Source organism: Dendropsophus ebraccatus, chromosome 8, assembly GCF_027789765.1.
Source record: "Dendropsophus ebraccatus isolate aDenEbr1 chromosome 8, aDenEbr1.pat, whole genome shotgun sequence".
Lineage (NCBI taxonomy): Eukaryota > Metazoa > Chordata > Amphibia > Anura > Hylidae > Dendropsophus > Dendropsophus ebraccatus.
In genome coordinates, this window is record NC_091461.1 from 115835819 (window position 1) to 115862671 (window position 26853).

Consider the following 26853-nt stretch of genomic DNA (forward strand, 5'->3'; position numbering starts at 1 on the left):
CATTGCCTGTGAGTCACTGGGTGTAACTGCACCCTTATCACTATAGTATCCCTTGATGGGGATAATGATGGACCCTCTACAGTGGTTTTTATTCAGTAGCAGTACTGGTGGTATTGTTCAGTCATTAAGCGGGGTAGTATGGTTGAGCCGTAGCGGTATTATTTTTCCCTTAAGTAGTGGTAATATTGGTGATAACATGGGGTGGTGATATGCGGTCCATGTGTGGTGGTATTATCTGGTGTTTGTATGATGTTGATCTCAGTATAGTGGGCTTTGTTCAGAAGCAGTAAAATGGTAATATGTATGGCGATTTCCTGCATAGAAAACTTCCTTACTTTTGATTTTCGGAAGTTGGGGAAACTTAGGCAGCAGAAAAGCTAGGATCGGCTCTGGTTCTTATGTTCATTCATCAGTAGAGATGATCAAACCTCAAGGGGGAGATTTCTCAAAGGGTGTAAAATTTAGACTAGTGTAAACTGCCCACAATAACCAATCACAGCTCAGCTTTCCTTTTACCAGAGCTGAAAGCTGAGCTGTGATTGGTTGCCGTGGGCAGTTTGCACCAGTCAAAATTTTACACCCTTTGAGAAATCTCTCCCCGAGTGTATAAACTGTATTATACCCATAAGTGGTTGTCCTTGGATGTAGTACAGTATCTTACCTACCCAACGTGCCTTGCTGAAATGTTTCTGGCTTCTTCAGGGGTCCATCGAATAAGGATTCATATTTCAATGGCATACGAAAGAGTCTAAAAATGTGATCGCTAGAGTGATAATTAGATAGATAGATAGATAGATAGATAGATAGATAGATAGATAGGAGATAGATAGATAGGAGATAGATAGATAGATAGATAGGAGATAGATAGATAGATAGATAGATAGATAGATAGATAGATACTACACTCAATAGATACTACACTCAATGTTAGCTTTCTCTCAGTTCTGACTGAAGGCACTGCTATTATTCTGGAATATGAGTCATTTGATACAAACTAGTTTTGCTGTCTCATTAACTGGAATATTGCAAAACTGAAATTTAATAATATCATCATCCTTGGGAGAGCAAAGATCACTGAATGTCTCTTTTCTATAACCTGAAAACACAGTTATTTCCCGCCTCATCATAAAAAATGACTACTTCCATTGCTGAGAAAACATTTTTTCTCCCTTTTGTTCTGCGGTGAAGGGGCTGCGATGCTACAGACTGTCTCCCAAAATCAGTCAGTGCATAATGGCCTCTGCTTTTCTGCACAAGAGTCATTAAACACATTCATAAATCAATGAAGCAGACTGATGCATTACTTTAATTATTATTTCTGCTCCGCTGGTTGGATTATATCGCAGACTCATTGGCTAAACACAATACTATACATGAAAGGATTCACATTCGGCTGTTTCCAGGTTTTATTTACAATACTCTGACATTAAGGTGGTTTGACAATGTGTTGCAAGTCCAGTCAGATAAGAACAAACTCTACCAGATGTGTATTCTTGTTTATTTAGGGGGAGGGTATTATAATGTATAGTGTTGGGTGGCCGTGCACCGTCCATGTGATCAGGTGGACCTTAGTTGAGGGATATGGTGCTCCCATCTTATACATCAGCATAGGAAACGTATGATGCATGGATCCATGCCCCCCCTCCCCCCATCACTAGGAAGTATTTGTGTTCCGCCTTCAAGATAAGTTTTTTTGTTGTTTTTTTAAGTCAGTGTTTTAACTCCAATTCTGAGTCTCAGAACATTACTGTGAACTTATGCCAAGCTAGAAATGACTTCAAAAGAATAGGTTACCCAACCGTAGCAATTTTTGGGATTTTTGCCCCTTATGGACTGGCTGCAGAGAGGTCTATTGCTTAAAATTTCTAATTGAGGAGAGCATCATAAAGATGTGTTTAAATTCTAATAAGAAATAATATGCAAAGCAGCTCCCTCATACCAGCTTTTCCATGTGTGATGAATGGCAAACAGTTGTCTACAAATGGGTAAGGCTTGGCATACATCCTGAGTCATGTTATAAGTAGAGATGAGCAAACCGAATCTTCCAAACCAAAATTTGTTACGAACTTTGCAAAGAGTTCATAATGAGTTTGCACAATCTAATGCACATAAATAAACAGAAAAAAGGTATGCTCACCTGTCTGAATTCCCCCGGTGTCCTCCTTCTCCGTTCTGCTCATCCAATCACTGACTGAAACAGGACAGCGCTGAGGCCAGTGGTTGATTACAGGCTGTCACTCCCGAGATGAGAGTGACAGTCCACTCAGCCAATCACTGGTCGCAGCGCTCTCCCATCTCAGTCAGTCAGTAATTGGCTGAGTGAGATGTCACTCTCATCTCAGGAGTGACAGCCACTCAGCCAATCACTGATGACTGAGACAGGACAGTGACATGGCCAGTAATTAGCTGAACCAAACTTTTGAAAAGTTTGTTAATCTCTAGAGGAAACTATAGTAAGGTGGCATCAGAGAACTACTTGGCATATCCATTCTCCCCCAGAATTCCCAATGGGGCATAAATATTGTAGCCTGTGTGTCTCGGCAGGTTTTCACTCTTCTCAAGCACAAATACTACCCCCTTAGCCCTATGTATTATCGATAGAGATGAGTGAACGGGACTTGCCAAACCCAGATTCGTTTCGTCCTTTGCAAAAAATTTGGTTTACTACCAAAACAAACTTTTTGCAACATTTGTAGGGGTTTGGCAAGGTGGTGCCACTCATGTGAAAAATTAAATAAATAAACATATTCTTATCTGTCCGCAGTCCCCCAGTGTCTCCTGATGATTCTCTGGTCCCACTCCAGCATCTTCTGTGGTGAAGGCCTGCTCAGCCAATCTCAGGAGTAGCAGGCCGCTCAGTTAATCACAGGTTGACTGGGATGGGATAGCACCACAGCCTTAGATTGGCTGAATGGGCTGTCTCCCTAGAGTCAAGAGTGACATCTCGCTCAGCCAATCACAGGCCGCGGTGCTGCCTTGTACTACTCAGCTTGTGATTAGCTGAGCGGGCCTTCACCATAGGAGACGCCGGGACAGCGGAGATTAAGGACTCGAGAAGTGCAGACATGTAAGTATAAGGAGCGGCAGCTTTTAGAAACCGCATTAAAACAGCTAAAAACCTGCAGTCATTTAGCTGTTTTAAATGCGGTTCGTTAAAATTCGGTTCGGCATGAACCCAAACTTTACATTAAAGTTCGGTGAACCTGCCAAACCGAACTTTTGAAAAGTTCGCTCATTTCTAATTATCGAGTCCAGTAAATTGGATAGAGAGTTACATCTATAATGTTTGCGATATCACAATATGAAACAAATTGTTTTGGAGTGAAATAAATGTAATTATTGGTCATTACACCCAAATGATGATGTGTGAAATTCCTATTAAGAATCCAAATCCCCTGTAATATAATATCACACGTAGACAGCCTGGGAAAGCCCTGTAGTTATTAATATAGGATAATGACGTGTAGAGTTCTCGGCTCATTCCATCTAATTTGAGGGGTCTCTAGGGCCCCCGCTGGGTCAAAGGCCCACTGTTTTGTTTACAATACCAAAGTATATATTCACAAGAGGATCTCGGCGTTCTCAAGATCTGTAAAGAGTCTGTAATGATAGAAGGAAAAGACTTAGCAAATGTTTTACGTCGGTGGAGGAACGCGGTGCCAGGAATAAACAACATGGGCTTTGGATTGTAAATTCAAACCCACGATCAATTCAAATAACATTTCATTGGATATATACATGGACAAATAAAGTGTGTGAATTACGATTAAACAAGGGAAGCCATGACACTAACCATTTATCAACTTGTACAAACTTTTAATATGTTAAACAGAAGAAAGGACACTGCTATGGTGTGTTTATGTGGAGCCCTCTGTGTTTAGACCAGGAGGGGTTATGTTGACTGGGAATGAAAGATCGGTTTTAAACACATCCTGGCTGACCCTGGGTAATACCATGACTCACAGAAAGAAATCTGACTACGCTTGATGGGAGAGCGAGGCTTAAAATGGATACAAAGAAAAAAATAGTTGTGAAAATGTTCTTGGTAGGTTGCGGGCTTCCTAGAGGAAAGGTGAAGAACTGAACCACAAATGGTAATCGTACCCAATGGCACATTACAATACCTTGGAGAGAGGAGACCATGGTGAAGATCATCCATCACCCATATATTTGAATCTTGTTGCTTTGTTTGCTACTTTGCGGCCTCCATGACCCTTGACTGCTTACAACTGCTACATCTAATTTCCTTAAATTAGTTTTGGATCCAATTTGCTAGAATTGGCCATCGGAATTAATTAGTATTCCATGACTATTCATGGCAAATGGGGCACGTCCTTTCTTTTTTTCTTTGATGGGGCATTTTGAATTCAGAACAAATTTATTTAGCCTAGATGGAAGAAAGAACAACAACCACATAGTACAGAACATGATGGGCCCCATAGGAGAGGTATGGCCATGTAGGGCTAGTAGTAGAAGTAGTAGTAGTAGTAGTACTAGTGGTACAGTATGGAACATAATGGGCCCCATTGGAGATGGAGATTGTGTAGGGCTAGTAGTAGTATTAGTACAATATAGAACATGATGGATAAGGCAGGAGATGTGCAGTTGTGTATCTTTTTGAAAAAAAAAGTGCTAGGGCTTATTATTGGGAACAGGTCATTTTTTTTTAGAGAAACACAGATGCCCCTACACTATAGCCCCACTCTATATGTTAGTTGACCGCCATAATTTATGTCCCACTGGGGTTAAAGTTTCCCTGTAATTAGGCCTTTGTGGTTCCCCTGTGTAGGGGTAGTAGTAGTAGTAGTAGAAGAAGAAGAAGAATAGTATGAAACTTAATGGGCCCCATAGGAGATGTACGGCTATGTAGGGGTAGCAGTAGTAGTAGTAGTAGTAGTAGTAGTAGTAGTAGTAGTAGCAGCAGCAGCAGCAGTAGTAGTAGTAGCAGCAGCAGCAGCAGCAGCAGCAGTAGTAGTAGTAGTAGTAGTAGTAGTAGTAGTAGAAGTAGTGGTAGTAGAAGTAGTAGAGCTGTATTAATATGTAAAATGAAACTAAAAAGCCCTGAACTCTGAATTTAGAAAAAAAATTATAGAAGATTAAACTATAAACCAATAGTAACACAAATGTGTCCATTTATTATTTAAAAAATATAGAGATTTATTCAAAAAGAAACGGTGCAATTTTTTTTTTTTTTTTTTTTTTTGCAAAAGAGTCTATAATGTAGTCTATTCAATGACATCCAATACAAATCATCTCCATCTCACCATTACTTCCTCCTGCTGACAGAAGGGGTCATTTCTAAATACTATTATATCTGGGTTATCCGTGCCTCTCCAAAGGAACTGACAATATATCTATCAGCGCTGGCACTTATCCACTTTTATCCTAGTATTACATAGTTTCGAGCAATACGGGACACTATCCAAATTGTTTTCCATCAGCTAGCAAATATAGGAAAAGCTCAACAAGAATAGGGTCATCAAAGAGAATAGAATAGAACCTTTTCCCGTCCAACAAGCTTGGAGCGCTGACAGCCGGATTGTTCTACATCGCCTTTGTTCTATTAATGCCCCAGAACTATAATATTATGACAGGTTTTATTTGATTAGAAATTAATCAGGCGTTTTTTTCATGCTGCTGTTTGGGAAACTTTTGCGAGAGATCAATGTTTCGTCCGCACATTTTCACGATTTATATTTTTGGCTTGTTCATTTGTATTTTCACTCTTCACGGTATAATGAACGGCTGATGTACAACTGGGTGTTGTTTGCAAAATCAGACTGACATTAGGAAGAATGGAATACTGCGAAATAGAATTTAGTGAGGTCCGGGACTGAGGCGGCATCATCGTGTACAATGGGCTGGGTTGATACATTTTTAGTTAAAGGAGAAGTCCTGCTGATTCTAAAATCCGGCAGGGACAGGGGGTAAATTGATTATAAGTACTAACTTCTCCCCCGTACCTGTGGTGAGTGGCGGGACCAGCCGCGAGACCCCCACCGGGCTCTAAAATCTCTGGAGCTGACACATCCCCACCTGGCTGATGGACTGGCTGCTCAGCCAATCGGTGACTGGAGCAGGTCACTGCTGCAGTCACTGATTGGCTGAGCGGCATGTCCTTTAGCCAGGATAGGTCTTTTCCCCCGAGTCGTGGTATCATCACAACTCGGGGGAAGATGCCTTCTGGTGTGGGTTGCAAGGCTGATCCCATTGTTCACCCAGGGCAGGGGAGAGGTAAGTTAGCACTTGTTATAAATCCCCCCCCCACACACACACACACACACACACACACACATACCATCTGCAGGATTTTATAATCCTCCGGACTTCTTTAATTTTGCGAAAATTTTTGAAATGGTGGAATGATGAAGTGTGGTAAATCCACACAAAACGATCTTCACTTATACTCCCTGTGATGTCCTCCCTTGCACCCCTCTGATGTCGTAATGTAAAAGTATGTACCCCAATAAAGAAGACTTTTGAGTTGCCGCGGATTCTCTTTTACCTTGTTTGGTGCCCCAATACTTATGACTTCTAAATAGGGGGCAAATTTTACATTTTTATCTCAGACTGCAGAAGAGCTAGAATTTTGGCTACATACTAATATATGCTACCAATGTCCTTTTGATGGTGCTTTAACTACTGTAACCTCTGTCAACTCATTTAATGAAGTAGCCAGCTGAGTATTACTAAGTATAGTCGAGCGGTAAGATGGGGATGGCTAGCCATGATCGAAACCATTAAATATGTTAAAGGACTAAAATATGGTCAAGAGGGAATACTATTTCTAATAAAATACTAAACACAAAAACAAGGGGACACAGTCGTGTCTAGTCCGACCTCTGCACAGTCCTCTACTCCTAAGGTACAGTATGACCGAGTCTGAACTTTTGGCCATGAATTAGTACTTGTTTCATCTGCTCCAGTCTGAACACATAATCCTTCTGCTCTGGTATTGAATTATCTGCCACACCCGTCTCTTCCTCTGAGTTCCCTCTGGTCTCTTTACAGTTCACCTTTGTTTTGCTTAAGTGATTGACATCTGGTTCTTCCACTCACCCTGTGCTGTATATGTTTCTGTGTGGGTGTATAGTCCAATCATGTCCTAGCCTGGGTCCCTGATTTCCTATATAGTGTATCAGTGCCCATCTAGGACTGTTGAAGCAAGTTGGCATAGTCAGCTGGTGGGACCAAATTAGGGCTCACTGTCTATGTCCTTCCCCACCACTTCTTAGACTATACCCTACCTATGGTCGCGTCAGACACAATCTGGTATAGTTTGGGGAAAGATCAGAAGCAACGCAATAAAATATTACTTTACAGAAAGAAAAAAGAAAAGAAAGAAAGGCAATACTAAAAGGGCTGACTAGATAGACCAAGTGGGCCTTTTCTCTCGACAATCTTCTATGTTACTACTTTCCATGGGCCATATGGTCAATAGTAGATTTTATAGGGGTTTCCCCAGAATCACAATATTAATGGCCTATCGTTAGAATAGAATGACTATTGGCACTCTGAAAGGCCGCTGCTTGATGTGGCCCCAGGTCTTAGGTGTTACAGTAATTGGGCTCTCACCAATTCAGTACTGATTATACTGGCAGACAAGTACAGTAGACTCAAGTAATCTACTCAACAGCTGTTCTTTAAATACCCCCCTAATTGTTACATTTCTCGAGTTACATAAGTTTACCAGACATCCTTTGTGACTATCATATTGTCGAAATCTCACTCAAAACGAAGAGAATAGGAGATATGCATGAAAACTAAGAAAATATTGTGATGCTGTGTTTTGTGCTTTACTCCTAATCAAATGTTAAGCCCTCGGAATCATAAATCTTCCTCTTAGCTGTTTTTGACTTAAGAGCTTATCTAAAACCATGCTGGGGGATAACATATCCCATAGACAGTGGCCCCTGCTGGATTACACCTGGAAATGTTGTTTGAAATACTCTGCTCTTACTCATGGTTACTGGAAGCAACAAGCTTCAAAGAATGTCATTATATTCTCTATGAAAAAAATGATAAAAACAAATATACATGTTAGTGTGTTTCACATCAAAAGACTTTACTATATCAAAGGCTGTTTCATTTGCATTTTCACTATCACCACTTTCATAAATGTAGAAAAAAAATGGTCTTTGATTTCAGCAGAATATGAATTTATGTCCTTCGTGCTTACACACTGTAAGGTCTATATTAAACAAGATAGCCAAGAAGAGACGGAAGTGGTAGGTAAATAGATAAATATATAGATAAATCTGTTAAAATAAATTATTTTACCACTGGGTGTCACTATAGAGCATTTTTCTACTTGGTTGGAAATGTAACGGCACACCACATGGTTGGGGATGGTATTGCAAGTAAAATGTGTTAACTATTAAAAAGAAACATTATACAAAATAAAAAATAAAATTATATATATATATATATATATATATATATATATATATATATATATTCTAATTGCTATTTTTAAGGGAAATATATATATATATACATATATATATATATATATATATATATATATATATATATGTATATTTATTTATTTTTTTATTGCAAGAATATTGTTAGAAGAAAATAAGCAAAATAATTGTTGATGTTGTTATCCCTGTGACACACTCAAAAGTGATTCTAGATAAGATGTTTGGAATAAAAAAGTTAGTTTATTTTTTTTTCTCTCCCAGAGAGAACAAGCATATAATATTGAATCAGCAACAGTTATATATGATGTTGGGGGAAGTTCGACATTGAGAAAAAAGTAAATATAAGGCTTAAAGCCAAGTAGCCTGTAAACCAATACTCTACTGGTTGGTGTCATTGAACCTTTTAAAAAATGTACTGCCATTTTTTGGGGGGAATGGGTACTTTTATTGCTTTTATGTTATTATGCTCCTCGTTGTAGTCTATGATCTATTTGTTGAATGTATAGGAAATGAAGCGGTCAACTGCTGTAAAAAGTGATAATTGATTAATTATTTAAAAAATCAATTGGAGTTAATTAGATTGTGTGTTTCCTTTTTAAATACCCCTGCGGACGCTCTTTATATAAATGAACCATGCTATAGAAATAAATTGCCGTTAAGGGTATATTGAAATAGAGGAAGCATGCAATAAGTCATGAAAAGACCACAGGTCAAACTATTTCATTTCATATTTTGCAGTAATTAAAGGAGCTGGTGGAGACTAGAAGCAGCGCCACTCAACTGAATGGAGGGTACTGCAATCACAGATATATAATTTAAAAAAACAGACCCATGAATGGGGGAACAAATACCATAGCTCAACAAATTACTAATTAGAATTAGAGATGAGTGAACCAGTCCGTGCAAACACAAGTTTGACCCAAACTTTCAGGCCAAACTCAGGTTGGGGCCGAACTAACACTTTTGCTGATTCGTTGTGTTGAACTTCAGCAAAACAGTCTAGCCCCATGCATATATAGCATGCCAACTGGCCTGGAGACTGTTCTCCTCTGTTTGAGGAAGGGGGCAATTATATTTACTCTCCTGGGCTCACGTCTTCACTCTTCACTCGATGTGTTTTGGGTCGGCTCCTGCAGTCTGCTGCTGTGGGAGGACACCACTTCAACTGCTAAGGCTAGGTTCACACTGCATTTTCAGCATCCGTTTAACGGATCCGTTTTTTTTAACGTCCAGAAAAATAGGGTCAGCAACGTTTTTTGGTCCGCCAAAAAAAACGGATCCGTTTTTTTTTTATAATGGAAGTCAATGGAAAAACGGATGCACACAAATGAATCCGTTTTTTGCAATCCGTTTTTCATGCGTTTTTTGCAAAAAACGGATGCGTTAAACGGATGCTGAAAACGCAGTGTGAACCTAGCCTAATTGGTTGAGGGGAGACTGCAAGATGCAACCCGGCACAAACCAAGAGCTGTGGGCTTAATATGGTGAAGAATGAAGACAACCTGAGCCCAGAAGGGTAAGTATAAGTACCTTCTTCCTCAAAACAAAGTTACTGTACCCACCCTAGCAAGGAAGGGCTTCACTTAACCTTCCTTGGTGAGGCAGGGGCAGTGCAGGAAGAGAAAAGTCTGCCAGACAGTTAAGTGGGGATGCTATGCATCGTTACTTAACCCCCTGGGAGCCAGACTGTAAAACCTGGCTCGTTCAAAACTGATTTGGGTCAAAACGAATTGGCATCCCAACATTTCGCAAACTGGATGAACTTTTTAAAGTTTTCTCTTCTCCAATTTGTACCCTATAGTTCCATTCACATAAAATCTTAACTTTTATTTAACCTTATTAGTTTTTTAAATCTTTATCCGTAATCCACTGATTGCAATATTGATTCCTCCCACACTCCTATATACCCCAACCATCCATTGTAAAATAGTGCTGTATGCAACATAACTTGAAGTTTTAAGGTCTGCAGTAAGCCTAGCTCACTCTGAGACGTCACTGATGGTGTATAGCACAAGTGTCAAATTTGTGGCCCTCCAATTGTTGCAAAACATTAATTCCCATCATGCTGGGACAGCCAAAGCTTTAGCTTTGGCTGTCCCACATGATGAAAATAATAGTATTGCAATAGCTGGAGGGACAGATGTTTGGCTAGATGTATACTACAATAGCTGGAGGGCCAGTTGTATACTCCTAGTTTATAGAATAATAAAAACATGGATCTTAATCCATAGTTTTGTGCCATCACCTATGGGATTAGCCGAACCAGTGTATCTTGAGGCACAAACACCAATTAGCAGCCCATTCACCACTATTATCTAGGGCTCCTGAGCGGCGTTCCTACACCAGGTGTCATCCATCATAGGTGTACTGTATGTTGAGTATCCCATGACATAGCTGAGACGGACACTGGAAGACGCAGTCATTCTATTATGACAATGGTTATACTTTCCATATTCTGAGACTTGGTGGAACACAAAGAGACATTACAGAAAATCTAAATGGACATAAACCAGATCATAAATTTGCATTACATTAAGCAGGAAGGACTAGGATGATAAAGATGTATCTGGAATTGGAGGTCTCTGAAGATATGTTTTAATATATTCTACATAATAATCCAGTCAATTTGACATTTGCCTGAAGCCATATGTTCCATGATTTCACATACAGAAGATAAATATATATATATATATATATATATATATATATATATATATATATTTTTTTTTTTTTATTATTACGCTATGTATTTATGTCTGTATATACTCACTGTGTAAGGTGCCATTGCTTAGTGATAGGAAGTCGATGGACCCCCTGCTAATCACCAAGTGGTGGCATATGGGAAGTAACTTTTATTAGTTCTCTATTAGTGTTTGCCCTTTAAGGGGTTATCCAGCGAAAATCTTTTTCTTTCAAATCAATCTATTTAAAAATCTCCAGTCTTCTAGTACTTATCAACTGCTTTATGTCCTGCAGGAGATGTTGCTTTCTTTCCAGTCTTGCACAGTGCTCTTTGCTGCCACCTCTGTCCATGTCAGGAACTGTCCAGAGCAGCAGCAAATCCCCATAGAAAACCTCTCCTGCTCTGGACAGTTCCTGACATGGACAGAGGTGGCAGCAGAGAGCACTGTGTCAGACTAGAAAGAACACACCACTTCCTGCAGGACATACAGCAGCCGACAATAGAAGTGAATAGAAAATCTATAAACCCGTTGATTTGAAAGAAAAAGATTTTCACTGGAGTATCCCTTTAAGGCATCGGGGCCCGTAAGCAAGTGCTACTTCTGCGGCCAGATATCTACATTCCAGGAAAGACAAGATGCTACTGTATATTACTAATGTTATTCCCTATTTCTATTAGAGTGTTCCTTTAAGGCTTCTATTTAAGAGGTTTATTAAACTATTTGCTATAAGATTTCTTAAAGGTCACCGAGTGCAGCACTTGCAGAAGGAAAAGTGTGAAATTTCTCCAAACATTACACAGAATATTTGTAATGAAACATAAGGGGCATTATTTCTTTACATTCAACGGAATCCCACTTGAGACCCCCGCAGAAAGTGTTATTTACCATTAATGTAATTATGTTAAGTATTTTCATAGCAACCAGGGACGTCCTTCAATATTCAATATATGATATTAAAAGAAAGCATAGAAAGCGTTTAACACCTAATATTTCCTGTAGAAATTGTTCATTGAGAAGCATTATTATCACTTCAAGGGTATAACAGATAGACATTAGTCCTTGCATCGATCTAGTAACAGAATTCTGTGAATATCCAGAAATTTACTAGATAGAATATTTTGGTCCTAATTGACAATGTCCTGATTGCTCCTAAAAATCACGTGTGACTCTCAGGTCTGGTGGTGTCTGGTGGTCTATGTTTATCCTTTGCAGTGTAGCGTTCCCAGCAGCACAGAATGGAGCATGGAGATGTGCAGCTGTGTAGGGCTAGCAAGAGTAGTTGTAGTGGTAGTAATAGTAGTGTAGCAGGAGTAGTAATAGTGGTAGTGGTGGTGGTGGTGTTAATAGTAGTGTAGTATTCGATAACAGCAAGCAGGGTAAACCCTTGTATACAACAGGGATTCTTCTTAACATCAGGACAATCACCCCCTACAGGAAAGGAAGAGGATGATACCCAGTGGAACAAAGTTGCTGAGTGCCAAAGTATTCTACTGATTACGCCTGACTACCCGGGGAAACCTTCAGGAGTTAGCTACGCCCAGAGAGCTGGTGGGGCGCGCGATCACACACACACACACTCTCACACAGCACTACTGTGCTCCTTCAAGTGCAGGGTTTGTGTGTTCTGGGGTGGGTACTATCCCTCCTGGCCACCGTGACAAAGCTAACCCAAAATACCAGAAGCCCACCAGCTGTCGCAATACCAGCGTTCATCAATCAGGCCGTGGCAGTAGTAGTAATAGTAGTAGTAGCAGCAGCAGCAGGAGCAGTAGTAGTAATGGTGGTGGTGGAGGTGGTAGTAGTGGTAGTAGTAGTAGTAGTAGTATAGAACATGGACAGGGCAGAAGATGGCTGTGTGGTGGTCGTGGTAGTAGTGGTGGTAGTAGAAGTAGTAGCAGCAGCAGCAGTAATAATAGTAGTACAGAATAGAACACAATGAACAAGAAAGGAGATAGCATACATCTGTGTAGTGAAGAAGTAGTAGTAGTAGTATTAGTAGTTGTAGTAGAAGTAGGATTATTATAGTATCAGGCTTTGTTCAGACAATGTATCTTTTCATAAAATCACATCCATTATTACAAAAAGATACATTACCCTGCCGTGTATGGGATCCCGGTCGGAGCGTATACACATAGTATACGCTCTGGCCGGGACCCCTAGCGCCACCGCAAACAACTCACATGTCAGTTTTCTGCGGCCACTATTCAGTGAATAGCAGCAACAGAAAACCCTGTCAGTGTATACAATAGAGTGAGCGGCTTCTGCGCCCGCATGAGAACTCTGCGGCCCAAAAGATCATCCGGCCACTACTGCAGTACCGGCCGGAATGATCTTTTCATAGACCAGCCGTTCCGTGTCCCAGCCGGGTCACGGAACGGCCGGTCTCTTACGCTGTATGAACATGGCCTCAAGCATGATGGATAAGGCAGAAGATGTGCAGCTGTGTTGGGAGAGTAGTAATAAGAGTAGCAGTAGTAGTGGCAGTAAAAGTAGTAGTAGCAGTAGTAGAGGCAGTACAGTATAGGTCGATGATAGCTTTGAGAGGACCTGTCAAACTGTATGGGTTCTGCAACGTTCTCCAAAGCTAAACACTCGACCTTTTGATTCCCTACAGCTGCAGAAGTTTGATGCCGCCCTGGGCTGTCTCTCTGTTTTACCTAACGCGACATTCAACTTTGTAGCCGCACGGAATGAAATGCCGAGGGTTAAGGTTCGGAGAACCTTGCCGAACCCGAACAGTTTGACAGGTCCGCTCATCCCCAGTGGGTAGTACTGTAGGTAATGGTGTCAGCTCTTGGCCAGCAATAATGCATCTTTCATACAGCTCCTCTGACAGAAGAATACAAGGCTACGGCTTTTGAGTTGCTGAGACTATACAATCTGCCCGTCATTAGATACAGAACTAGGCCATGTCTGTAAGGAGTTTGGCTTTCCGTCTGCCCTTGTCCTATGATACACTCCATGTGCATTAGTCATGTTTGAAGGATTGTTGGGTTGGTGAAGTGCGGGGGTCACGTCTATATATTGCAGGGCTGTTGTACCCATTTTGTCTTTTATGTTGCAGGTTACGCACTGACATTTGTCTCTTTTTGGCAGATATTGATTCATCCACCTCGATGATGTTTACCTTCCAATTCAGAACAATACATGTAAAAACTCCCTAAAGTCCCCATCTGGCAGGTGTTCCCATGAGTAATATTTGTTAGATTCCATCGTTACGTGACATTTTCCACTTGCAATAATACCATGGATATTTGTCTAGTGACTCTTAAACATGTAAAAAGCCTTTAAGGAACGGCCCATTAGCAAAAAAATTTTGTTTGGCAAATAACAATACTGAGGGGTGGGTCAGGGGTCGAGGAGGATTATTTTAAAGTGACGGTCATTTTTTTTTCTTCCTTGAAGTGAAACTTTTATCGGCGGCGTGACTAAATAAATGGAAGTAAATAAAGTAAATATCCCCTAGATACATATATGGATCAACTGCAAACAAAAAGCAATAAGAAAGCAATGGCCGGAGGATTAGGAAAGTAACAATTATGTGTAACAATGCATGAATGCAAACTTCATATTTGCTGACGGTAATAACTTCTCAATATGATTCCGTTAGAGAAAATAAAAATGATTTAGTTTACTTTTTTATTTGTTTATTTATATTTATTTAGTTATACTTACGTTGTTCTGTCGCTTGTGTAGCGCTGACATATTCTCTAGCATCATACATAGGCTATATAACCAATCCAGTCATGTCTTTTATTCCTTAGGCTTATGTTCCCACTACGTAAAAACAACGGCCGTCTTTCCGGATGGATCCGATCCGATCACGGTTGTTGTGTGGCGTTAAAGTATAAGCTGTCCGGAGAGACGTAAGTAATTTTTACGCAGTGGAAACATAGCCTAAAAGCACAAGGATAGGTAGGAAGAACGCTAAGGCCATGTTCACACGGGGTAAGGATATGGATGTTATTTGACACGGCAGTGTAAAACAATGGCTGTTGTCTTACATGTGACACCTGGTTGATACTGTAATAATGGTCCAGATGAACAATACTTTATTTGAATTGGAATGCGGGCACATTTGGGTGTGCCCGCACTCTAATTAAAGGGGGTTATCAAGTGCTACAAACGCATGGCCACTTTCTTCCAGAGACAGCACCGCTCTTTTCTCCAGTTCAGGTGCGGTTTGCAATTAATCTCCGTTCACTTCAATGAAACCAAGCTGCAAACTCCACCCAAACTGGAGACAAGACTGGTGCTGTCTCTGGAAGAAAGTGGCCATGTTTTTGTAGTGCTGGATAACCACTATAACCATAGACCGGGCCAGGAGCCGTACTTTACGCTAGGAGCACAGGCTATCTTGCACGGCAGCTGTTCACTGAATAGCGGCCACACAATATACCTGTCAACTATTTTGTGCTGCCACAGAGAACACTGGCGGTAGTGTATACAGAGTTTATACACTACGATTTTTGTTCCATACACTGTAATGTTATTTCACATTATTAATTATTATTATTAATTATTATTATTAATTATTATTATTATTATTATTATTTATTGCACAAATACAGTGTATGAATTCAAAGCTTGGGTTCACATTTGGACAAAAACTATACCAGGGGATGTGTACTATACAGCAGCCCATCTGTATCCAGAAAAGTTCCAATACCAGATACAATCCATGGACAGGAGTGGCACTGAGTTTGGGAGAAGGAAACCATGGTATTTAGAAGAAAGGAAAGGGAGGAAAAGTGAGACAATAGATAGATAGATAGATAGATAGATAGATAGATAGATAGATAGATAGATATGAGATAGATAGATAGATATGAGATAGATAGATAGATAGATAGATAGATAGATAGATAGATAGATAGATATGAGATAGATAGATAGATAGATAGATAGATAGATAGATAGATAGATATCAATAGGTAGGTATAGGTAAACACTGCTTCATTTATAACTCGAGTGCTGCATTTATTCTCATTTGTTAGATAGATAGATAGATAGATAGATAGATAGATAGATAGATAGGAGATAGATAGATAGATAGATAGTAGATAGATAGATAGATAGATAGATAGATAGATAGATAGATAGGAGATATGCAAAAATGTTCCGCAGCACACCAGCATAAGAGTGAAAAGGTGATTTATTCCAAAAATACAAAGGAGTACAAGAGATGCGACGTTTCGACCTCCTCACGAGATCATTATCAAGCATGCTTGATAATGATCACGTGAGGAGGTCGAAACGTCGCATCTCTTGTACTCCTTTGTATTTTTGGAATAAATCACCTTTTCACTCTTATGCTGATGTGCTGCGGAACATTTTTGCATACTTTTGGGGATCCCCAAGCCAGGGGACTGACTCTGTACAGCACCTGCTCCATGATCTCCTGGATGTGCGGCTCTTTTTCCTATTTCTAGATAGGAGATAGATAGATAGATAGGAGATAGATAAATAGATAGATAGATAGATAGATAGATAGATAGATAGATAGATAGGAGATAGATAGATAGATAGATAGATAGATAGATAGATAGATAGATAGGAGATAGATAGACAGATAGATAGATATGAGATAGATAGATAGATAGATAGATAGATAGATAGGAGATAGATAGATAGATAGATAGATAGATAGATAGATAAATAGAAAATCTGCAGCATTCCAATCTTGAACATGCAGGAAATTATTTATTCAGTACATTCAGCAGTGTCTCGCTGCCATTCTTAAGCGCTGTTCTCAAGTCTTATTTAAGACAGCATCACTTTTTTTGTGTCTTTTGTTTAGGATTCATATTATATGTATCTCCTCCGTACAGTCTTCTATAGATAAGTTATCACTAGTTCTCAGGAACTGATAGTATAACTATTGGAGGAGTCCACTCCGGCTTTACTCGGGGGTGCTCCATAGCTTTCCCAATTACTGTTACCTAAATCTAAAAACAAGGCTGACAATGGTTCTCCTCTATTAGAAACATGTCCTAACCTTGGTCGCCGAGGTTAATTTGTTGACTGGTGATTCATGTATATTAAATGATCCTCTGACTTTTGGTAAAGGCTGCAACATGATATCATTTTATTGAAGCCTGACCTTTAATCTCCCTTGTTTTTATTATAAATGACAGTGACCTTTCCATAGCACAACGTTAGATCAGTAGTGCACAAATATTCCGGCTGAATGCTAACCATGAATTAGGCCCGGGAATATTCACAAGCTCTTTATACATTTCATCAATATATAATTTGTTTGCGGAGAAGTAAAAAGAGGTGTTTGGCTTAGTGAGAGGGTCCGTGTGTAATACCCCCCCACCCCCACCTCCAACCCCGGAGGACCTATCATATTACTGAATTACATAGACAACAAATGCCATGGGGGGAGATTTATCAAACATGGTGTAAAGTGAAACTGGCTCAGTTGCCCCTAGCAACCAATCAGATTCCACCTTTCATTTTCCAAAGAGTCTGTGAGGAATGAGAGGTGGAATCTGATTGGTTGCTAGGGGCAACTGAGCCAGTTTCACTTTACACCATGTTGGATAAATCTCCCCCATGGCTTTTTAAGGGCATCATGTAAATTTTTTTTGTATGTCACCTGCGGAGGCACTGCAGTGGATATAAACAATTTTCAGGTTCCTGAACCTGGTGGACATCCAATTTAAAGAGATACTATAGAACAAAAATTTCAGATCAATCTCTGGGGTCAAAAAGTTATAAAGACTTGCATTTTACTTCTGTTTAAAAATCATAAGTCTTATCAGCTGCTGTATGTCCTGCAGGAAGTGTAATCTCAATGCTCTCTGCTGCCACCTCTGTCAATGTCAGGAACTGTTCAGAGCAGTAGGAAATATAGAAAACCTGCTTTGGACAGTACCTGGCTTTCTTAAAGGAAAATTCAGTATTATCTGAAATAATATAGTTCAGGCTATGTTCACACACAGCTGGGTCACGGAACGGCCGGCCTCTGAAAAGATCATCCTGGCTGGATGATCTTTAGGGCCGCAGAGTTCTGATGCGGGTACATCTGTGTGCACCCGCATCAGAACTTCCCACTGCACACTATGGAGCAAGCGTCCGGAGCCGCACACTCAATAGCGGCCGCAAAAAAACTGACATGTCCGTTTTCTATGGCGCCGCGAGAGATCCTGGACGGAGCGTTTACTATCTCTACGTCTTCTTTTGGCCATTTGACAGACGTCTTTTTGAATGTCAGTCATTTTGAGGCCAAGTAACGTCTTTTAGTTGGAATGCATGGGCGCTATTTGGCTCACCATGACGCATGTGCAAAAAGACGCCGTCAAACGGCCAAAAAAAGCTGTTGTAGGAACCTAGCCACACACATGAGGGCAGGATGAACGCTCAGTCAGCTGACATATATCTCCACCATTTTTTTCATAATAACATGCACATTGCTGAGCCAAGAGTATATTTTATTACAATGGGGAGAGGGGGATAGGGTGAGGTGTGTGGCAGATGTTTTATCTACCATAGGAACGATAGATCAGAAACCAAATATGCTCTTTCCTTCTTCCACATGACATTTGCCATCATGCAAACTATAGAGATTTAGAAGCACAAAAATGTGTATGATTTTTTTTTTTTTTTTTAGCTTAGTGATTCATAAAACGTAGAGAGTCTTAACAACTAAAAAGTGAAGCTTAACCTCCTCCCGCCGCTGCACTGTAAATTAACATCGCTGCATCCTATGCCTGGGGCTGCAGGGCCATGAATTTACGATTGAGGATAACACAGGCGCAGAAGCTGCGCCTGTGTCATCCGCAGCGGGTCCCGGCTCAGTGATAGCCGGGGACCTACCACAACCCTCCCTCTGTCTGAGAATTTTCCCTCTGTCTGGTGTCCATTGGGGCTCATTATGATCCCATACGCTGATGTCCAAAAACAACCTGGGCATTGATGCATCAATGATCCCAGGTCGTGAAAGGGTTAATAATAATGTGAAAAATAAAATACTTAATAAATAACATTATAAAATAAATAAATATACCGCCTTACAGTACAAACCTATACAACACACATCGATATCAGACAGGAAAAACTCCTCCATGTTACAGTAAACGGCCTTAATGATCAGTATAGTTCTCATTCCAATCAAATTTATCTCCATTCAATTATTTTTTTTACGGCCTCCAACAAACATCAATGTTTCATGTGTTTATTGTGACCAATGGGGGGGGGGTGCATGTATCTATTTAGTAAAGTATTTAAGCCGACCAATTTCAGAACAGACCGGGGCCCTTGTGCAAGACAGGAAATGACATCTCTAAATCCATATAATTATTCCCAGTTGTATGGAGAGAAATCAAATCAGTCGCATAAGCAGTAAATTAATTTTGCAAGCTAATATATGGACAGGAAAGAAATACACCACCAGTCTGGTTTATTTGCAGAAAGTGGAAATTTAGCGTTTCAGGCATGAAAGCTGATTCAAATTGGAATAAGAAAAAAAATCAAACAGTAAATTAAGTTAGTATTATTACCCGTGCATAGATATCCCAAATGTCACAAACCCCATTAGGCTTCTATCATTCCTACTGTAATATGTTATTTACAAATGGCCTCAACTATGGAATACTTACGCATCCACCGTCACTTCAGCAAACTTTTTTTTTTTTTCCCTGCTTGGAAAGCTGTGTAAGTATAGCTGGACTGACAGCAGACCCGGCTCTTCTGCAGAAATAGAGCCATATCATAATCCTATAATCCTCTATCTCTTTTTTTAGAGACCTTTTCCGCACTCATTATTGTTCCAGTAAAATGTATCAGATGTTCCTATTTATTTTTTTTTTTTTTAAAGTGGAGTAAAACTGATATGCAAACTTTTTTTTTTTTTTTTTCAAAAGTGGCTTTTCCTGCCAATGCATAATAGTAATAATAATAATAATAATAGTAATAATAATAATAACACCAACGACAACAATAATATTAATAATAAACAATGAATTATTATTATTATTATTATTATTATTATTATTATTATTGTTATTATTAATAGAGAATAATAAATATATTATAATAAATATATTTTATATTTGCATTCACACACAACATATTTAGGAGAAAATACAGCCGTATTTTCATAATTACGGCTGTAAATAAAGAGCATTTATTATTATAGACAGCCATGATTATCAAAATACGGCTGTGTTTTCGCCTGTTGAGTGAACATGTCTTATATTGGAGAAAGGTGATCGTCTATGGATGATGACGGCGGCTAATAATGACCATAATCTTTGCAAGCATCAATATTAACAGGTGGCTGCCTTTTCTTGCTATGATCCCGTAGTGGGAACATAGTCATAAAGTAAATACTAGTATTACTACTTATTATTATTTTAATTAACATACTTTATTTAATATAATTATTATTATTATTATTATTATTATTATTATTATTATTATTTTTATTACATTATTTTGTTTATATTCTTTTATTTGATGATTTTACTGTTATTTTACGGTATTTTTATTGATAAGAAACACTCCTACAGATACAACTACTACGTAGTTGTAGATTATTATTATTATTATTATTATTATTATTATTATTATTACTACTACTACTACTACTACTACTACTACTACTACTACTACTACTAATAATAATAATAATAATAATAATAATAGTAATAATGTTTATTTATTTGGTAAATAACAATAATTAATTAATAATAACATAAATTAAATATTTAGATAAATTATTTTGGATTATTTTATAATCAGGCAAAGGCTATGTTCACACAACGTCAAAAATATTAAAAAGGAGGCCGGTTTTCATATTAAAAATAACGTCCATTTTTGTTGAGATTTAACTGACTGCAATGCAATGCATTAAAGTCAATGGGAAGACGGACGTCCAATGCACACAGCGTATTGAATAACGGACGTTTTTGCCGCCGCGGCAAAATAATGAACATGATCACTATTTTCGGACGTCTTTTGCAAACAGCGAACGTTTTTTATTTGTAGTTCACACACAGTTTTCCTTTTGTCACCGTTCTGTCTCCGTTTTTACTATTAAATTCAATGGACTTTTCAATTAAGCCGCATCCAAAGTCCAATACATAACCCAAACTAGAATAATGTACAAACACCCGTCAGTGCACTAAGGGGAGGTCAGGCAGCTAAATAACGTCCATTATTTTAGACTCAAAATGACGGACGTCATTTTAAACGGAGATGAAGAAACGTTGTGTGAACATAGCCAAAAAAGTGAAAATAAAAAAAGATCTGAATTAATTATATCTGTAGCATTCATAGTATTCATATTATATATATAAAAAAATAGTATCCATTGTGTTATAGGCTATGTTCCCACGATGTCTTATTTACGTGAAAACCCTCTTGATAAAGACGGACATCATTAATGCCTATGATCATTTTCACGTAAAAAAGACGTGGTGGGGATATAGGCATATTGTGATTTTTTTTATAAATTTTTTGGGGACAATCAGATATAAAAGTTTTATATGTCAAACTTAGTTTTTTCTAACGTGTGTTTTTTCCCCCCCAGAAACTCTGAAAATTATGGAATACATTACTACGACAGACGGACAGTGCTTACCAAATGGCTTTACACTGCTTAGTAAATGGAGCTCCCCCACTCCTGACATCATTAGGCTGAAAGCACACTTTCTGTAATCTTTCAGCTTATACTAAATAAATAAAAAATTTGATATATTTATAATACAGACAGAAAAAAAAAATTGAAATTGAGCGTTAAAGAAGAGTGGGGAAAAAATAAAAAAAATAAAAAAAAAGCACTGTAAACAATATAAAATAAATCTGAGTGCATGTGAGAGATGGCGCTTTGAATTTTGCAGAATTCATTTGCATAATTTCAAAAGACATTAAAACCGGATGCGCAAAACCATTAAATGTGTCCATTACATGCAAATGTTTATTTCTTTCCCTGACGCTATGACAATAACATTATGTTTATCTAAAAATACATTATTAGTGGATAAATGCATAAAATATAAATGAAAAAAAAAAAAAAATCATATAAAACTATAGAAAGTTATTCAAACCCCCAAAAAGAGAAGAGACTCTATTGGCAGAATTTCAGGAGATTCTGAGTACTGACGATATGAGATAATACTTTTATAATTAGGGAGGTCTATTTCCCTGGGCACACCAGAATTGTTAGTAAGCCTATTGAAGGGCTCAGCAGGGAACCTTCCTGTGCCTACAATGGCTTATAGCGGAGGACAACAGCTTGTGGCGAGGCAGACAACCATATCAAATACATTAGAAAAGACGTAATGCCAAAAATTATTTTCTATTCATTCCATTTACAGTGTTGGGAAGACATTAGGAGAATTTCCGAAAGCAATGGTAGATGTAAGGTGGAAACACAATGGGAAATTTTTTATGTATAAATTATTAAATTCACATATCTTGTGCCTAGGGTTAGTTTCTCAAGAAAGTGGGCATTCCTTATTCTAGCCAAATGTAACAGCCTTACCATGGGTCCAGGACTGGCCAGAACCAACTAGAGGTGGCCAAACTAGCTTGCCCAAATCTGACACGAACTTTCGGGTCAAACCCGTATTTAGCCATATGGCAGCGAAGTGTGCTCCGGGTCTTGGGGATCCTTACTCTCCGTTAAACATTTCATTTACTCCTCCATGGTGGTTCTTGGCTTGATGGTGGTGGTGGTCCCTTAGCTTGGACGTGAGTTAGGGTTCTATTCCACGGGCCGATGGGGGCCCGATCAATAATGTAAACAAGCGCTGAGCTGCTAGATTGGTGCTCGTTTACCAGGCCTATTCTACGGCCTGATAATCGAGGGCTGCAGGGACATTGTTACCGATGTCCTCGCAGCCCTTGTTTAAACACTATACAGTACCTACACAAAAATAATAATAAGTGCTGCCTTATCTTTATTATTTTTGGATCAAGTGGAGTCGGGGTCTGACTTCGTGGAGGCTGTGCACCCACCTGAGCTATTGCCGCACAGTGCCGTCTACATCCTAACCTTTGTTGTCTGAACATTACCTACACATGTTGCAGGTCTTCTCCTGCGCTCCTTCTTCCTCCCGATCCCGCACAGCAGCAGTTTTGCAGCGGCCTGTCTGAACTGACAGACCGCTCAGCCAATCACTGGCCACGGCGATCCTGGCCAGTGATTGGCTGAACGGTCTGTCAGCTAGGACACCGAAGCTGCTGACCGGGAGGAAGAAGGAGCGCAGAAGAAGACCTGCAACATGTTTAGGTAATGTATGGTGCTTGTGAGATCATCGGTCGCCGGCCATATACCGGTCTAGTTTGTGCCAATGTGCCTTCTATTTGTGATTACCTAGCATATTTATTTGATTCATTCGGCAAATCTCCTTGGGGGCAGGCTGTAAAACCTATTCAACTGAACCAGATGGGCCAAACTTTTTAAAAGCTCGCTCATCTCTACAACTAACATTATCATTCAAAAAACTGTTCTACATAATATAGACAGTGTATTCCCGAGTTACGTAAGCAAATTGTCGCCTCTTAGATATTTTTAGCCCCCAAAATGTTACCCAATTGTACTGTACAGTACAGTAACCTTCTTGAGATTGTATTTAGTTTAGTTCCCCTTCCATCGCCGTAGTACATGTGGAGTTCTATACAAGAGACTGGTGGGCTACCCATACCGTAAAGGTCCTCATCTGGCCCCGTCAATCGCCACCATCCTTCTCAAATTCACAATTGTAGAAAAATTGCTCCCCCTACCTTCTGATGTAAGAGGACCTGTCAGAGCTGGAATGCTGAGGGTTTGCACGAAGAAGGGATATGTGCCATAGAATACACACCCCATTCGCTACAAAACCTCTTTGATTGACATAAAGCTTTCCCCAAATCAATCAATTGACTCTTAGAGACTAGAAAATGCTTTCTTCTGCAAGATGCTGACATTTGCTGACTTGACACTGTCTCTATGTAGGAGCCCCTGGCAAGATATTAGGTATGCAGAGTAAGGTGGTGAATCTCAGGGAAAACATACTAAGGTGAAAGGATGACCCCTGCACAAAGACAGTATGTAAACTGTCTACTAAAAACTATTCTGTAGTCCACAAATAACAGTATGTCCAAAATATACGGCTATTGTATTGTATATTGTCCAAAAAATGGCACCATACATCACCTATATAATGCCCAAGCAGCCCAGCCCCTACTAAGACCATTCTAGGATTGAAGGGAATAAAGATCACAAGATTTACTAGAATGTCATAGGGTCATCAGTATGTAGGGGAAGGTGTGAGACTCCAACAAATTGTGTAGAGGGGATATAGAGAACTATGCTTTCCATCAGGTCCTTCCCTTCTGTTCTTCTCTCCTGTAACATATATGCAGATTTGCATTAATTCCCCCTTTTCCATCTTCCTCCTGTAACATACTGTACATATAGGTTTCCATCACATCCACTATTTCTCTTCATCTGCCTGTAACATATACAAAGGTTTCCATCGTGTCCCTCTTTCCCTTCTTCCTCCTGTAATATATATAAAGGTTTGCATCATGCCCCTCTTTCCCTTCTTCCTCCTATAATATATATAAAAGGTTTCCATCATGTCCCTCTTTCCCTTCTTCCTCCTGAAACATATATAAAGATTTCCATCATTCTCTCCCCCTTTCCCTTCTTCCTACTGTAACATATAAAAAGATTTCCATCATTCTCTCCCCCCTTTCCCTTCTTCCTCCTATGACAATAATAAAGGTTCCATCATGTCCCCCCTTTCCCTTATTCCACCTGTAACATATATAAAGGTTTCCATCATGTCCCTCTTTCCCTTCTTCCTCCTGTAACATATAAAAAGATTTCCATCATTCTCTCCCCCCTTTCCCTTCTTCCTCCTATGACAATAATAAAGGTTTCATCATGTCCTCCCTTTCCCTTCTTCCTCCTGTAACATACTGTATATAAAGGTTTCCATCATGTCCTACATTTCCCTTCTTCCTCCTGTAACATATATAAAGGTTTCCATCATGTCCCCTCTTTCCCTTCTTCTTCCTGTAACATATATAAAGGTTTCCATCACGTCCCCCCTTTCCCTTCTTCCTCCTGTAACATATATAAAGGTTTCCATCATGCCCCTCCTTTCCCTTCTTCCCTCCTGTAACATATACAAAGGTTTCCATCGTATCCCTCTTTCCCTTCTTCCTCCTGTAACATATATAAAGGTTTCCATCATGTCCTCTCTTTCCCTTCTTCCTCCTGTAACATATATAAAGGTTTCCATCATGCCTCTTTACCTTCTTCCTCCCGTAGCATATATAAAGGTTTTCATCATGTTCTCCCTTTTTCTCTCTCTCCCCCCCCCCCCCCCCCTCCGGGAATCTGTTATTACTTTCATGCTGCCTGAACCACAAGTCATTGAGGTAGTCCCCAGTAACTTCTCCTTGCCCCTTTAGACTTGATTGATAGGTGTCTCTCTGTTTGAGTACAGAAAAAGATCTATTAATAAAGACCAGCAGGGCAGGCACAAACCACGAGGAACCCCGCAGTATGCACTTGAAGGACCACAAGTCCCAAGATACAAAGCAAAGAAACGGCAGCACTCCAGGGATAGAATAAAAAAATGTGTGGTGTTTATTTCACCCAAATCTGTGAAGCTTCACTCTTACCATAAGAGCTTTTTCAAGCAGTGAAAAAGCTCTACTATTCCTCTACTAGTCAGCTTGGTCTGTGGTCTCGACTTGGATCCGCTGGCACCCAACTAATACCTTGTTACGAAGTGCTGCTACTAGATAGATAGATAGATAGATAGATAGATAGATAGATAGATAGAGAGATAGATAGATAGATAGGAGATAGATAGATAGGAGATAGATAGATAGATAGGAGATAGATAAATAGATAGATAGATAGATAGATAGATAGATAGATAGGAGAGAGATAGATAGATAGATAGATAGATAGATAGGAGATAGATAGATAGGAGATAGATAGATAGGAGATAAATAGATAGATAGATAGATAGATAGATAGATAGATAGGAGAGAGATAGATAGATAGATAGGAGATAGGAGATAGATAATAGATAGGAGATAGATAGATAGGAGATAGATAGATAGGAGATAGATAGATAGATAGATAGATAGATAGATAGATAGATAGAATATAACTAGGACCATAGATAGATAATTACTGGTGCTTTTTGGCTTTGAAAAATGTTCCGCCGTAGAGATGTAATTTCGCCCACACACTCATCTATCACTGGGTCTACCTGCTCCAGGTAATGTACATAACAAGTACATTCTTCTGTCATCGTAGCTTGATACCACTTATAAATGCCCCCCAGCTTGTTGTCCTGTGAGACTCCTTCCCCAGCTGAAACAGGTCATACAGAGGATAAAAACCAGCCTAATTGCTTTCACCTCAGATTTGCAGATTTTGCAGAAACAACTTTGTGAGAATGGTTTTCTAAAAAGTAAAAAAAAAAAAAAAAGAAAAAACATGTTGAAGCTGATGAGTTAGTTAGTCTTAGTTTGGCTCAGAAGAACCTCAAGGAAGTTGGGGGATCTTAACATCACATGCATAATATGGGAGCTAGAGTGGCTGTATCACCATTAATGAAAGCTGATCTGTAAGTATAGATTAGTGAATCGATATAAAAGGAAGCAACTTTGTTCTGAATTAAAAAAAAAAAAAAGCCCAAATCAGATTTTTTTTTTTTTCTTAATTCACATCCACCCTGTCAGTAAATGAGTAGGGACTGCTATGCACCTGCTTCTAT